Below are 15,038 nucleotides of genomic sequence, written 5' to 3' on the forward strand. Positions count from 1 at the left end.
CTGTACATACCAGAGCAAGATATTTGCTCCAAAATTTGTAAGTAGGATATTTTTCCTTTTTTATCAACACTGTTTGCAATACATGCTATACTATTGGATCCTATCTCTATATTTTTTTCCATATACTACTGTGGAGGATTGGACCGCGCACTGCACCATCACTTGACATCCCGAGACGGGGATTGTACCGTCTAGGCGCTATACGGCAGAGCTCTGAGTAGCTCTGCAAAGTGTGAGTTAGTCTTTTATAAAGTTTTAACCACTTTTACTTGCCTGATATACTGCACTATTACTATTTTGTATCTTTTATTGAAGGTTCCATACATTCCTTGTTATAGGACTATTTGTATGTATACGATTTTATTATTACTTGTACTGTTTGGGCGCGGTTTACCACTATTTTTCTTGTTTGTTTCACTATTCTGAGTAGGCATTGGGAATTCCTGCTCGGTTCACTGCTGCCCACCTTTAGTTTATTTAGTGAGCGCCTATTCCTCTTGTTTTTTACTGTTTACTTCAACAGATCCATTGTTAGTCCTGTGGCCACGTGCTGCAGTGGAAGGTAAGTTTTACTTACCTCAAGCTGACCCTCGCGGCCACCACTGTCTTCCACTTGCTGGTCCTCTTCAGCTTCTGGCGCTTCAGTTCAGAGTACAACACTGAGCTCTATGGAGGAGAATCCAGGAGCCTCCATAGATAGATGGCTAAATCCCACAGCTGTCACTGGGGTGATAAAAGTTGATGGTGGAGCTTTGCCTTTTGTCAACCTCAGGCTTGTCCATAGGACAAAGTAGTCTGCAGTTTGTCTTATGGTATCTATGGCTTGCACTGATATTTCAATGACATACAACCCAGTCTCGATCAGTATTTCATAAAAATATCTATGTTCATGAAATACTGAAAATGATAGATCTTTATACAGAAAATGTCCAATGGATAGAAAGTCCAGAGGACCTTCTTTGTGTCCTCTGGACTTTGTATCCATTGGGCATTTTCTGTATACAATTTATCTAATTCTTAGCCCCCTTTGAAGTCCTTTTACACACTCCAGATCCCGTTTTGGAGGTTTTCTCTTTTTCTTGATATGATAGATCTGTGTCTGTCTCCCTCCAAGTCAACGGTGCTACCATCAGCTCCACCACGCAGACTCACTGCCTAGGTGTTCTCTTTGACTCCGACCTCTTCTTCACGCCTCATGTTTGGTCTATCGCCAAATCCTGCCGCTTCCATCTCAAAAACATTGCGCGCATCCGACCCTACTTTACGCCAGATGCGACTAAGATTCTAGTCCATTCCACTGTCCTTTCTCGTCTTGACTACTGTAATCCGCTTCTCAGTGGTCTTACGTGCTACCAACTTGCGCCGTTACAGTCCATAATGAATGCGGAGGCGAGACTCATCTTCCTGTCTGCCCGCACCTCCCTGTCAGTCCCTACATTGGCTTTCTGATATAGGGCTCAATTTAAAATTCTGGTTCTTGCTTTCAAATCTCTACATAATGCTGCTCCCACCTATCTATCCTCCCTAATACACAAGTATGCACCGTCCAGGCCCTTATGCTCCGCTGAAGTGTTACGTCTATCTTCTGTCGGTACTCCCACCTCTGATGCTCGCCTTCAAGACTTCTCCAGGGCTGCACCGTTCCTGTGGAACTCCTTTCCCTCCTCCGTTAGATGCTCACCCAGTCTCCACTCCTTCAAAAAATCATTAAAAACCCACTTCTTCGCACGGCTTGGGAACTGACAGAAATTAGACGACAACTCAGAGAGTTGATGTTGGACGAAGTTAGCAGGGACATGACCCGTACTAAACGCCTGTACTATGAAAAGTCCAATAAAATGGATACACTGCTAGCACGAGCTCTCAGGCCCATACAAACACATGCTAATATCACTGTCATCAAAGATAACATGGGACGGATATTAAATAGCCATGGGGACATTAGCACCGAATTCACCACATTTTTCACCCAAGTCTATAACCACTCCCCAGCACTCACGAGCACGAACAAAGCACACGTGGACCAAGTCAAAAACTTTTTACAGAGCACTAAGCTGCCACGCCTACCGGCACACACAACTGCCTTCCTGGGAGCACCCATAGAGCACGATGAAATACACAGAGCCATCACGGACCTCAAAGGAGGGAAAGCCCCAGGCCCAGATGGTTATGATGGCTCCTATTATAAAGCGTTCAAAGAACAGCTGATCCCCTATCTAGCCAACATGTACAAAACATGGACAGAAGACGATTCACCTAACACCGACCTATCCACAGCAGACATAACCCTAATCCCCAAACCAGACCGAGATAACAAAAATTGGCCAACTTCCGCCCCATTTCCCTCATCAACTTTGATCTCAAAATCTATGCAAAGATACTAGCCACCAGACTCAATACTATCCTACCCAAGCTAGTGCATGCAGACCAGGTGGGTTTTGTCCCCAACAGGCAACTTTACGGGAACATGAGACGAGCCGCCGACCTGATGTGGTGGGCCAACAGGACGCGAACGCCTTCTCTGGTCCTCTCACTGGACGCGGAGAAGGCTTTTGATAGAATCCAATGGCTCAGATACTAATCCCAGGTGCCCAGCCGCTCCCATTTGACCTTCAGAATGGTACTTGTCGGGGTGCCCACTCTCCCCCCTCCTCTTCGTCATGGCCCTAGAGCCCCTGCTACACCAACAGAGAACGGACAGCAGAGTGAAAGGCATAAAAATAGCATCCGAGGAGTTCAAGGTTTCCGCATATGCGGATGATATCTTGCTCACCCTTAAAACTCCCAGAGAAACAGTCCCCCAGGTCCTCGATATCCTAGACACGTACCAGCAAGTGTCTGGATACAGAACTAACATTGACAAATCTGTCGGCATGCCGATAGGGCTTTCGGACGCTGACATATAGTGGCTGAAGCGCACCACAGCCCTTAGACTCCACACACACAGCCCATTAAATATCTGGGTATCAGACTCACACAACACCACGCTGACCTGTACGCTGAAAATCACCAACGACTAATACACCACCTATGTAAAGATCTCGACAGGTGGCATGAGAAGCCAATCTCGTGGCTGGGTAGGCTACATGCTATAAAAATGAACTTGCTCCCGCGCCTTCTCTTCATTTTCCAGGCCCTACCGGTGGCAGTGACAAAAACGGGCCTTAAACCATTACAAACAGCAATAGACAACTTAATTTGGGCAGGTAAAAGACACAGGATAGCAAGACACACGTTATATGCCCCCAAGAGTAGGGGAGGCCTTGGGCTCCCGCACTTACACCAGTACTACCTGGCAGCACAACTAGCACAAATTGTAGAGTGGCACTCGCCCCCAGATACGCACAGATGGGTGGACATAGAAACACTCCTCATGAGCACAGACCTGCCTCAGTATTGGATATGGGTACCAAAACCTGACCGTACGGAGTTGAGAACCACCTGCCCTGCCATCCTGAACTCGGTACGAATCTGGAACACTACAGCACACAAGTATGCCCTTACGCACCCCGTCTCACCTTTGACACCATATCTTCGAAACAATGCTTTCCCCCCAGGCATGACCCCTCAAGATTTCCAGGGCATTGAGGACAGGGGTGTACAACGGTACAATCAGTTATTCCAAGACGACACATTCCATACCTTTGACAATTTAAAATCCCGGGCCCAACTGACCAATAAGGACTATTTTAGATACCTACAATTAAGGGACTATGCGAACAAAGCACACATACTTAAAGCGGCCAAAACAAAGCCCACGTTTTATGAAGTGCTCTGCCTCTCAGATGGACCGCGTGCCGGCCTTATCACACGATTATATGAGCAGATTAGCGCACCCACAAAGGACTCACGGATACCCTCATATCACAATGGGAAGCAGAACTCCAGCTAACACTAGACAGTGGGGACTGGCAAGACATATGGGAGGCAGCGACCAAATTCTCAATATGTGTCATTCACCAAGAGCAATGTTACAAAACAATCATGAGGTGGTACACCACCCCAGTCCAGTCAAGCTCCACCGCATGGGTAAAACTCCATCCGACGTATGCTGGAGGGGTTGTGGGGAAAAGGGCACATATTTGCACATGTGGTGGACTTGCCCACAGGTCACCCGATACTAAAAACTACATAGCTCACCTTCTGAGTGATGTTCTGAAAAAAACAATCCAACCTGACCCCTGGACCTGTTTACTAGCTAGACCACTCGAAAATCTCCCCAACAAGGAACAAAAACTCTTAAACAAAATCAATTTGGCTGCCAGACGCGCTTTAGCGCAGACATGGCTTCAAATAGACACCCTGCACATGGACAGAGTAATTGGAAACATCAAAGAAGCCTTTCTCATGGACAAGCTCACGGCTCAGGTGCGCGACACATATACAAAATTTCTCAAGATCTGGGAACCGTGGGAGGACTACACTGACTCACAAACAGTGCCTTAACCCCCCTTAGGTGACTCAACAGATGACCCGCAGGGACAGACCCTTTCTCTCCCTCAGCAGTGGGTCCCACACCCCACACCTTGCCCTACCCCCCCCCCCCTCCCTCAGCATACACCCACCCACCCCTCCTAATGCAATCGCGCCAGTATACATGGCTAAACTAGACGAGTCCTAAAGATATATGCCCCAGAGGCGGCAGGGTACAGAGGGATAGCACTGATGGGACGTACGACCACACACTAGGGTGAGGCGTGAGAAATATAGCCTAAAGTCATAAAACGGTCTACATACATTGCAAACAACAACAAAGGCCCATAGCTAACACAACCTCTATGCAAAGAGGGTCCCCCCCCACCTAGGTTTCCCCCTCCCTTCCAGATTGTTTCCCCCTCCCTTCCAGATTTTTGTGCTTTCTTTTCATTCTTAATGTATTCTTTTTTTGGTATTTACTGTTGTTCTATAAGTGAAATTGTGAAAAAGTGTCGGAGCTCAGTCTAGTCTACAGAAACACAATGTAAATGTACAATTGAGCTGAAGTCGGCCTCTGCGCAGGTCAACATGTTATGTGATCAAACCTCTGCTTTACATATGAACTGTCTGGCTTCCTCGTAAGCCATATAAAATAGCAAACCCTGAGGGAAGCCAAGTGGATTATTAGTGCAGGAGGTTTGCCTTGACGTGGCAGGTGGGCTTGCATTTAATGGCCATTGGAGTTTCTAAATAACCTTTATTTATTCAAATATGCATAGGTACTTGGGCTAGTGCGCAGGTAACTCTTTTTTTCTTTGTTTTTACGTTTTTCACAAAATGTCAGGTTTGCATCTTCTACTAGAGCCACTAGACGCAACCTCTATTTTAATTTGTGAGTTCCTCTGTTTTCTTTTAAGGCCAATTAATGTTTATGTGACTAGTGTTTAGTGCCTCTGTCACATAACCAACTATACAAACTGCCTGAATGATGATGTATAAAATGTTGCCCATTTGCGCAGTTGTAAATTGCAGAATAATCATGGCGCCAACACGCAGCTTGTGTGTGATACAATGACGCATCTATTAACACCTTAGCGCTAAACAGAACTATGTGAAAACCAGGCGCCAAGTGTCACACTATCCCATTCTTGTCTAAAAATACAAATAGAAAACACAAATATATTTTTTTTTGTATTATTTCAAAACAGACAAAGTCACTTGACGATACAAAAAGGGACATTTAGAACAGTTTAACAAGCAGAAAAAAAAGGAAAAGTTGTAAAAAAAAATGTAAAATTGGACAATTTCTAGTGAACCTTTTTGCTGTTTCCACACCGAATGTAACACTTTTATGATCACGTCACTTTTATTGTTTCAATAATAATAATGATGATAGTGATGTAAAAGTATTTAAACAACAAAAGGTGAAGGAAGATACCTTGAACTCTCAAGGATGTCCTGGGGTCTAGATGTTATTACTATTAGCTACCCAACTTAATGGAATTATTTGATCAACCTCAGAAATATGCTAAGAGGTGAAGTCAGCCTTCCGGGGACACAAGCCTGAGGATACTTTTCCCCAAGGTTCCGGTTATTTACCCTACAATTCTATTTTTAAATATTCCTCAGATTTTATGGTCTTGGGAAAGTCTAATGTATAAATGGCCTAGCCTTCTCAGAGTCAATTAGTCATCCTTTGAAATCTCTGATTGACAACCCTTGGCTTCCGACCAGGAAAGCTGATCGGACTTCTCTGTATATCCTGAGATATTCGCCTCTTGACAGGTCTACATACCAGACGCAGCAGACGCATAAAATGCACAACGTTACAGGGAGGAGAACTGTAAACGTGTATCTGTACATGTGCAGTATCCTGTGGAATACTCTGTCATGTGCAATACTCCAATTAACTAATGAGAGGTTTATAGTCCAATAACTGGAATTGTTCAATAATAATTACCATCATTTTTAAATATGTGTATCATATGATAAGCCAGAAACAGTTGTCTGTGAATAAACCCCTTGAATCAAATGAACCGTTCAAAAGCAAAATTAAGAATTTGAATTTTAAGAAGCACATTTCAAGTTATTAACCAAACCGTTGTTGAGTGTAGCAAATTCACCATATAATTAGAATTATGAAGGCATATGAAAACATAACTGACAATGTTTTAAAGTCAGCCATTTTACCTAAATTGTCAATTTCCATGGTGATTTCCAGACAATTCACCCTTTAGTAAATAACTAAATGTGTTGATTTGCTTATTGCTGCACAGTATTCTGGGAGTGTGGTAAAAATATAATATACTCCAAATTGCTCAAAGTGCTTAATGTACATTGGTTTCAAGTGTTTTCTTTGAAGTGACATTCTAAGCACCATGACCACTACAGTGGGCTGTAGTGGTTTTGGTGACATAAAGCCACATGTGCCATCCAACGGTAATCTGTCACCCGTTTATAAACAGCTTGACACTTACCTTCTTACCTTGCTGTGTCAGGCATTTGCTGGCCTTTGTATCTAAACTGGTATAGTAAGGTAGAATGTCATACTTTCACATTATCGTACCAATGTATACCAGGACTGGACAGTATTCATTGCCCGAGAGACATCAGCTGACCCTATCAGCAAAATAAATGCTGTATAAACTAGGTGTCAGCCCCAAGTTCCACCCTGGTCTACAGTAAATATGACCAATGTCCATCACTGTCTCAACTGACCTTTCTGTTGAAGGGTCAAACCACCTTTCCCATCTAACTGTGACAATCTTATCTCAAATGAGGTATCTATGCCAAACATTATTATTTGACGTTGCCAACTTTCTCTCCCATGGGCTATGTCAAGCAAATCTACTATCTGACTTTCCCAGGGGCTGCTTCTTTTGGTTAGTGCCAATCCTCTCTGCCATCCTGCTTTGCCACTCATCCCTTTCAGTAGGCTCCACCAGTCGCCTGTCCCAATTAAGAGTGACAAACTATTCCAATGCTCTTACTGGATTTGAAAGTGCCACACTCTCATTAAGCTGTGCTAAGCCTTAGGAGAGCTATTATGCTGTCTGGTGATACGAGAAAGTTAGCTTCACAACCAAATAAAAATAAAAATACATTTTGTGAGTCAAATTTCAGCTAAAAAGTTTCAAGCGGACAAAACACCTTGAAGGTGACATTAAATAGTTGCCAGGAAGGGTCTCCCTTTTAATCTCCAACCAAGCTGAATATTGTGCTGGATACATTGTCCATCTGGAGAACAGCTCAGGGACATCCAGATATAGTGAGGTGTAGGTCAAACATCCAGTTCGTCAGACTGCCCTGCTCCTAGAGGCTGACACTGAGCTGAAATCGAATTGCCACCAGGGTCCGCGCTATAAATCAGGGTCTGGGTGAGAGACAGTGACTGGTGTTGATGTATGGTCTGCAAACTTTACTCATTCACAGAATTCCCATCTCTCAGACACACATACAGTCTAGCCGGCACATTAGTAAACAATTAGAGTAATACGTTTGGCCTACCAGTGTGTATGTACTTAATGCATTATATAACACTAAACGGGGAATTGTGGTTAATTAAAGGAAATACAGGTACATGTTATAGGCCAAAATAATAGAATTACATTTTTTTTTCCCAATTTATCTATTTTGGCTTCAAATTACAATTATCTTGTCAATTTTCCAATTTATACATTAGAGAGTTTCACATTTCAAAATAAATATTAAAAAAATGTTGGTTTTGTTTCATACTGTTCCGTATCTTTGTGTAATTGTGCACTCTGATTTAATTTAATATTATTGAGTCAGTAGACGTATATAGGGAGTTGACAATTTATGAAATACAAGTACATTTGTACAGCATTCAACATCTAAAAACATTGATATAGTTCACACTATAACGTCTTGTAGATTCGCATACCTCCCAACATTTCAAATAGACAAAGAGGGACACCGTGATTTTAGGGATGTGAGTGGGGTGTGAGTCCAGGGGCAGGGCTGTCCTGAGAAATTTTATGTGACTTACTAATAATAATGTATACAACTAAAATGCAATATGGAACAAGAACAATGTATCTTGTTTACACAGACTCTCAACACATTTATTGTAGTTTAAAGACACATTACTGGGAGTATTATTGCTGTGGAGCGCTGTTATACACTCAGACACATTACTGGGAGTATTATTGCTGTGGAGCTCTGTTATACACTCAGACACATTACTGGGAGTATTATTGCTGTGGAGCTCTGTTATACACTCAGACACATTACTGGGAGTATTATTGCTGTGGAGCGCTGTTATACACTCAGACACATTACTGGGAGTATTATTGCTGTGGAGCTCTGTTATACACTCAGACACATTACTGGGAGTATTATTGCTGTGGAGCTCTGTGATATACTCAGACACATTACTGGGAGTATTATTGCTACGGAGCTCTGTTATACACTCAGACACACCAACAATATGAAATTCCTAGAAAAAAAGGGAAAATAGGATGTAAAATAGGGACAGATTAATTTGGGCTCACAATAGGGACTGTCCCTCCTAAATAGGGACACATGGGAGGTATGGGTTTGTAGTTGAATAGGTTTAACACATTGAATGGATTTATGCAGCAGCACAAAAAGAGATTTAGCATTTTTTAGCAGTGCCCCCTGTATTCCATTAGGAGCACTAAAAGGTTAATAGCAGGAGCCACTCTAAAAAGCCCCCTTTCAAAAAGTTACCTTACCCTGCAGCATTCCTGCCTTAGCTATCACATTAGCTGCAGTTACAGTCCACTTCCACTAGAGGAGCTAACAATTAGAAGAGAATCCTAATATGTGCTATGCACAGATTTTTATTTCGAGGTATAATGACTTTAATGGTTCTGTTTATTAAATTATAATAACTTTTTTTCTGTTTCTTAAAATCGTTATTTTATAATTATATTATAATTAACATTAAACGGATCCATTCATCTTGGAATACAAGGTGATTGTTTTTTTTAAAAAAAAATTTATTTATTCATATAAACAGTTTAATTTGCTTTTCTTATTTTTCTCATTTTTATATTTTTTTAATTTTTTAATTAGTTTGAGAAAAACACACGGCAAAAGCTGTATTTCTGTTAACAGTAGTTGTAGTCCCAGATGTAAGAGAAGGTGCACAGACTTTTTACTTGGGGGTTAGTCTCAGAGATTGCCTAACCCTAACAAGTGTCTGTTCTGATGTTTAAAATAATTACATTATAACAATAAAGTTCTACTCTTTGTCAATTAAATAATCTACAACCCGAAGAGCTGACAATCTGGTTGCAAGAAGAGGCACACAGACTTGGCAGGAATTGAAAGTTTGATGGCCATATTCCCTTTAGCCATTATAGACTAAGCTGGCCGGATTAACATGCCACATGTTTGAGAACAGCAGCTAAGAAAGAGCAAAAGATGGCATGGCTCGACAGAAGATTTTATAGCAGAAGGACTGAATTGTAAACCATATTAGGGTAATCTTTATTAGAAAAGAGAATTTACTTGGGTCAGCGTTTTCATCGGGAGTCGACACATAGATGGGTCTAGACATGATCACCCTCGATCAGATCTTATTTTTAATACCGTGAATAGCGAAGGTTATATTACAGCCCCAGGGAATGTTTAATAGCACTTGCTCCTTACAGGCCTCTCTGGGAGGCCGGGAGATGTCACATGAATCCAAAGAGCAAATGCTTCACCCATCTGGAAAGGAAACCCTAACCCTGGACAAATATAAAGACTTTATCATGCATACTGCTTCCAGGCTGTAAGGAGATTCCTATTACCTAGTCTCCAATCAATTGTGTGCAGCCCATGTTAGGAACTTAGCTGACGAGGCTTGGAATAGACAGGGTGGACATTATAAAGAGTCGTGGACTGGAGTTGGACAAAGATGTCGTGCTCTAGGAGTCGAGTTAAATGGCTTAACTAATTTCAGAGGCTTTGTGAGTGCATTATATCACAGATATAGATATTATTTCTTTACATGGAGAAAGATTGAGGGAGCAGGGAAAGGATCGGGTACCCTTGGATAAACAGAGGTAGATTTTGACTCTAGAATAAGCTACATATTTTTGGAGGGAGTTTATTGTCTAACCTAAATAATAGAGAGGTCTGCAACAAAGTTCTGATCCTCGGCAATACATCTGCCGATTCAGCCTCCAACAACACCTATAATAAAGGAAAGAGGTCCAGGCACTCCTTGGTTCAAAATAGGCAGTTTATTGGAACCACAGCAACGTTTCGACCTTCTCGGTCTTTTTCAAGCTAAAAAAGACGAAAAGGTCAAAACGTGGCTGTGGTTCCAATAAACTGCGTATTGTGAACCAAGGAGTGCCTGGACCTCTTTCCTTTATTATACTACTTCTATGGGAATCTGGTTCTTGGTTCTGGTACAACTAAGCACCCTGGCTCAGATTGATGGGAGTGAGTGCAGTTCCCTATACACTCTCCAACAATACCTATGCTATCTACTCAAACCCTGCTCCTGTATGTTATCATGTCTAAAATATAATTATCAGACCATATCGACGTCGATGTAAAATTGGGAAAATACACAGACAGAGCTGAAGTATTCACTAGTCCCGGGGTAGGCAACCTATGGCACTCCAGATATTTTAAGACAACTACATCTCCCCTCATGCTTTGTCAGCCTCATGGTTGTAAGAGAACATGTGGCGTGCCGAAGGTTCCCTACCCCTGTACTAGCCCACTTACCTGTGACTAAGAAGAAACATTTCCTAAGTGGACATACATAAGCAATTCAAGTTATCTTTTTTATCTGGTTAGTTTTGTCTTTTTGGGGTTTATAATGTCTCAAAAAACTAATTATAAATATATCTTGTGCATTATCTATTGATCCCAAGATGTATTCTGAATGTATAAACACAAGCTGCCAATCAGAATAAAGCCTCACTTTAACCCTTGCTTTCAGGGACATGACAGTGATGTTTACTGAAAGCATTAAGAAGTGTTTTACTATATTGTAATAAATAAAGCAGTATTGCATCCCCAAAGGTTCGCTCATTCACAGGGCAGCATTACAACAAACGCATTTCTGTATCATTATCAGAGCTGAACTGAGAGCAAAAAGCTAGATGAAGCAATTATGTACCAGCACTTTAATTCGGCGTGCCAGCATAGTGTGCAGATATAGAGGTGGAAAAGATAACTTAAAATTGAAAGTTATATCTCCAATGGGAAGGAAAGCACTCATAGAAGAACTGCTTTATTTTAAAGAGACACCATAGGCACCACCAGACTACTTTATCTTAATGAAGTGGTCTGATTGTCATGTGGCAAAAATGTTCTGCCATTGTCCGTTTGGTGTTGTTTCATGATTCAGTCATAAGGTGATTTAGAGTTATGGAATCCCGACAACCCGTTGATAGCCCAAATTTCAGACAAATTGCAATACGTTTTGAAACTGAATGCACAAGTCTAGCCACCATCCATATCTGGTCCCCAAAGAGTCAATATCAGCATTAGACATCTTTATCTAGCCACACAGTCCTGTTTCCAATTCAATAAAGCATCCCATTTTGGAATAACATCTTTATGTACCAAAACCATAGCATAGATGTGGTCCCTTTGTCTGACAATGTACAATATTGCCAGTTCTGAGAACCAACGATATTTACATTTGTCCAAATCCATGCCTCTACTGGCTGTCCTCTGAACACCTTCGCGTTTGGTGTTCTCATGCACAGCATTAGGATGCAGAATGCGACTGATGCTGCTAATATTGAAGCATTAAATTCAGTGCTTCTCAGTGAGACGCCTTTGGCTAGTAGAGAGTGGTGATTGTGTCACATGCGCAGTAGGGATCCATTGCTTCTCTACGAGAAGCATTGGCTTGAATCAAGATCTCAGAAGAGAAGGAACAGCTGACAAATGTGTAATATACTATTTCATATATGAAGAGAAACCTAGACACAGAGATAGGGAGAAGGACCTATCAAGGGTATATGCTAGAGAGGGTTATAGAGGTATATAGGGCTTAACCCTTAAATACAAATATAAAGAACTAATGAGACTGGTATCCCCACTAAAAGGGGTATGGAAACCAGACTCACAAAATTAGTAACAATATAAGATAAAACAACTTTATTGGAAGAAAGACATAAACTACACACAATAAAGTGAAATGAAAAAGTGTAATGTGTAGGAAAAGAAGGTGGAGTGACTTCTAGCTCTTAGTACTTAAAGGACCACTATAATGCCAGGAAAACAAACTTGTTTTCCTGGCACTATAGGGTCTTTAGGTCCCCCCCCCCTCCCCCCCCCCCCACCCTCAGGGTCCCACTCCCGCCGGGCTGAAGGGGGAGGAAGGGGTTAAACACTTACCTTTCTCCAGCGACGGGCTCCCTCGGCGCTGGGGAAATTTCCTCCCTCTTCCGACGTCATCTGCCGAATTCGCATGCGCGGCAAGAGCCACGCGCGCATTCAATCAGTCCATAGGAAAGCTTTCCTATGGACGCTGGCGTTGTCTCACTGTGATTTTCACAGTGAGAATCACTGACAGCCGCTAGAGGCTGGATTAACCCTATTGTAAACATAGTTTCTCTGAAACTGCTATGTTTACAGCAGGCAGGGTTAACCCTAGATGGACCTGGCACCCAGACCACTTCGTTGAGCTGAAGTGGTCTGGGTGCCTATAGCGGTCCATTAATGTATCTGTGAGCTCCAAAAGTTACAAATGTAGCGTGAAAGTAAAGTAGAAATAAGACACAGTAACAAACTGCTTACAGTGTTTCCTCAGAGTGATTGCAAACATGTGCAGGATAAACCCTTGCGTATATTTGTAGAGAGGACAGAAAGCAAGCAGATGGGGAGTTCATATGGACTGTAAAATGGGTCTCAGTCAGTATATAATAAAGTGGGGGAGCACTGTATATATTTATGTGGAGAAATATATATCAATAGATCTCCTGGGAGATATATAGTCCATAGATCAATAAAATATCAATAGACCTCCTAAGAGATGGTAGCTATTACACAAATCACACCTCCTGTTGAGTATATATAACAAAAACTGACAGATGCCAGAGGTAGAGCTGGAAGGGTAGAGAGCAGGTGCACAATTAAATGATAAAAGTTCCTAGTACTCCTAGTGCTAAACGCACCTCCCCGTGCTGCTTCGAGGCAGCCCCCTAATATGCTAGATTCCTCAAATGTCCTCAGATGACCTAAGAGATAGCGAATTCAAACCATCGTGGTATAAAGAAAAGTTTAAAAACCAAAGTGTTGCGCGTTTCGGCGGTAACTCTGCCTTTGTCAAGAGCTTCTTACTAATTTTGAGGTATCTTTTGTGAGTCTGGTTTCCAAACCCCTTTTAGGGGGGATACCAGTCTCATTAGTTCTTTATACTATTTCATATATAATGCATTTACAAAAGAATAGGTCTACTATATGTCATATATTACTCTTTTCTCTCTCTCTCTCTCTCTCTCTCTGAATTAAATGTAAAAATGTTTGCTCTAGAAGCATAACTGCCTCCTGCTAAGGCACAGCCAAGGCATATAATGCTAATGCAATGCCTACCCCATGATTCCTCACACATCTTTGCAAAAATCACCTACAGCCCCAATGTTGCTGCCTTTCCCTGAATTGACATCACACTAATTCGAATTAGCTATACAAAGAAACAACATTTCCTAGTTGTATCAGCACAGATGATTTGAATGTATAAGTAATTTTCCTATTAATCTGAAAAATTATATATATATATATATATATACATACATACACACATACATACAACATATTAACAGTGTTTACTGTGATGAATGTATAGAACAAGCTTAAAAAAATTGATAATTCCCTTTTTAGTACCCAATAAAGTATTTTGGCCTATCTATAAGCTTACAAATCAGCCATATTAAGATGTATTTAACAGACAGCCGAGGTCAAGCATGTAAAAAAGCTTTCTTACCACAGCAATGGTATTTGTACCAATTATGCACCAATGGTATTTGCAATGGATGTCGTATGCTCAGCGAATATGTTAATGAGCCTCGACCTCTGACATTGTTGTGGGAATAATGTCCTTGTTGCGCATGTTATGCAAACCAGAGGTGGAAAGACACAGAAGTCCTAGCCTGTTACGGCTCTGACAGATATTAATTGGCTCATCTCTCAGATCTCATTTAGAACCTCGTTCACTCATTATGAAGTGAAGAATCTATAGTTATCCATCCCTGGCAGTCGTTTCATTCCATAAAGTGTTTACTGGGTTCACAGACAGTAACAATATCTGCTTTGTCAGAATGGTTTTAAAGAGTTGGAACATAGCCCGTTGGCAAGCGGAGAGATGATCCAATCTAGGATAACAAAGCCCAGGTGGGGTTGTTAATCTAACTGAACAATAGAATTAACGGCAGATCTATGAAGGATTGCCGCCTCATCCTTTGTAATTCTTTTGTGCATACTTAAAATGTTTTCTCGATGTTTACGACTTCTCATATTCCTTCTACCGGAAAAACAAAGGTCTTTGGGAGTGTGTTCTTTACCATCTATAGTTTGTAACTTTCCCTAGCAAACTTTTTTTTTAAAGTAAGAAAAGTTATTGAAATGCAAAAGATTCCACAGTTAAGTACTTTTAACAGTGTTTTATGTAGTGGTTA

The sequence above is a fragment of the Pelobates fuscus genome, chromosome 5 (assembly GCF_036172605.1).
Source record: "Pelobates fuscus isolate aPelFus1 chromosome 5, aPelFus1.pri, whole genome shotgun sequence".
Classification (NCBI taxonomy): Eukaryota; Metazoa; Chordata; class Amphibia; order Anura; family Pelobatidae; genus Pelobates; species Pelobates fuscus.